Genomic DNA, 2,303 nt, shown 5'->3' on the forward strand with positions numbered 1-2,303 from the left:
GCCCCACAGTAGTAAAGAGGAACTTCAGAACACAGAATAAAGGAGAACCTGAAAAGACAGGAGTTTTCATCCTCTGTCTCCATTTGGTTGATAAATCTTTTTCAGGTTTTCACATGTCCATACACCAACTGGAAACCTGATTTCTCTGCTTTTCAGCCTACTCACTGCATTCATCAGATGCGTATTTCAGTTGTATTCAGTCTAACACTTCATTGTATATCAATTGTTGAACAATTGAACAATTTTGTTCCCAAACTGTTTCTCATGTGTTAATCTCTCACCCAGAGAATAGAGGCATCAATAGAGCCACACGCTTCTTTGGTTCCCTTGCCCAGTGGTACCGTCGAAGCAATTTAAGAAGCACAAGTACTGGTTGAAGAGTAGATGAGTCTGGGAAGTCGAAGCCCAGCTGCAAGAAGGATAACAAAGAGAGGCAGGAAGTGGTGCATCCCCAAAGAGTTTTGCCAACCCGTTCACTCTGGTCTGTAACTCTTGAGTTAAGAGAGTCCGATATAAGAATAATACTTCTGTTTTTCAACTTTGCTCTCATTTACTTAGTCACTATCACCACACCCTGATATTTATGCCAAAAAAAAAAAAAAATTCCAGTGAGCAAATTCAGCATCATAACCAGTGTTCAGTAAGGACAAGCCCATCACCCTTTCTTCCTCCACCATCATGTTAAAGTGATTCAGTCCTCTGTCAAGCTGTTCTCTCTTGATACCCATTATGTTAGCAAAAACAAGAAACACCTTCTCTAGACTTCTCTGTTTACTCGAGGTACAGGTGTGGGACACATGTCCAGGCCCAGCAGCCTTGTGTCTCTTAAAGGGTATCGTCCCCCAAAACCTCTACCTCTATGGTTTGAATCATGATACTAATCCTTAAAGTCACTCTCAAGGATTTTTTTCAAATTTGAATTACACCAGGAAGAGAAGAAATCACATTGGTCACAAATAAATTAGCAGAGTCTGGGGTCTGGCTCTGTGGGGAGGGATGGCGGCAGGACCAGCCAGGAAAAGGCCAGCGGCGGTGATGGTGGCAAGTTCCTTCAGTTTCACAAAGTTGCTAGATCAGTGGGAGAACTAGGAGCTTGAGGCTCCAGGGGAAATTGTTACACCCCCAGTGTATGGCCAGCTTCTAAATTTATATCTGCTCCATAATAACACGAATAATGCAGGAAACTTTTGAAAAAGGATACTACATGCTATAAAACCTGCAAATTCTGAACTTGGTCAGTAGGACAAAGAATTTGGCAGAGAGGTTTCCCCAGAATCTATTCCACCATCAAAGCTCACCAGTGGTCTGAGATGGTCCAGCCAATCATGGAAGTGCTTAGAGAATGCAACCTGGAGAGGAGCCTTCTCCATGGTCTCTCAAACATATACATCTATCGTCATCACCTGCTATTTTGCAACCTTTGTTGGACTTCCAATGGAAGAGGCTGTGAAAGGTATACTAGAGAAGGATGGCAGGCTGATTCCACCACAAGGATGGTCATGCCCAAAAAGCCACTTTCAGGGGCCCTGGTATTTCCTCTAACAGGTTTATTGCCTTATCACAGCCTGCCCCTGTTCCACCCATTCCCAGTGGGCAGCAGTTAGCCTGACTCACCAACTATGTGGCTTTCCTTATCATTTATCATTCTGAGTTCAAGATCCACCTTCCAAATCCTGAATACTGACAAAAAGAGAAATGTAAAGGGTTTATTTTCAATTTTATCAGATGGATTAAGCACCTTAGCATTCCTAAATTTTGATAAAATACCTATATAATATATATATAATATAAACTAAATTATAATGGTTGTTAAAACAATTGTCATTTTTTAGTAGTTGACAATTTTGATGGAGCCCATCAGTATTATGCAGTCAGTTTATATTTCCTACTGACTCATAAAATACTGCCTTCCTGCTTCATGTAGAACAGTGGTTGTCAGTTGTTTTTTTCTGCCCCAGCGCACAGCACACTCCCATCGGTACCATAGGTTGATAGCTGCACAGACGGTTTGAGGACTATCCCCAGGGGCAGTATCTGAATTGCCGAGGACCCTAATTCATCCTCTTTGGAGAATATGCTCTTTTCCTCTCACCTCATGAGAATCACAAATATAAAATACTGAGAGCTGAGGAAGAAAAGATCATTTCCTTAGTAAAGCAATTTGTTAAGTTTAGATTTTTTTTCTGAGAGTGTGACTATATCCATTGCCAGCAGCGGAGGACTTGCCATGAGAATGAGCTTAAGACATTCATGGGAAGTATTCATTTGTATTATTTCCTTTCAGAAGAAGGAAAATGTACGGG

At 41.5% G+C, this 2,303-nt stretch overlaps 1 pseudogene; it reads left to right on the forward strand.

The window, feature by feature from the left end:
* Window positions 1–996: 996 nt before the first annotated feature.
* On the forward strand, window positions 997–1,684 carry LOC129658819 (COP9 signalosome complex subunit 8-like; annotated as a pseudogene).
* Window positions 1,685–2,303: the final 619 nt, after the last annotated feature.

This window comes from Bubalus kerabau, chromosome 8 (genome assembly GCF_029407905.1).
Source record: "Bubalus kerabau isolate K-KA32 ecotype Philippines breed swamp buffalo chromosome 8, PCC_UOA_SB_1v2, whole genome shotgun sequence".
Lineage (NCBI taxonomy): Eukaryota > Metazoa > Chordata > Mammalia > Artiodactyla > Bovidae > Bubalus > Bubalus kerabau.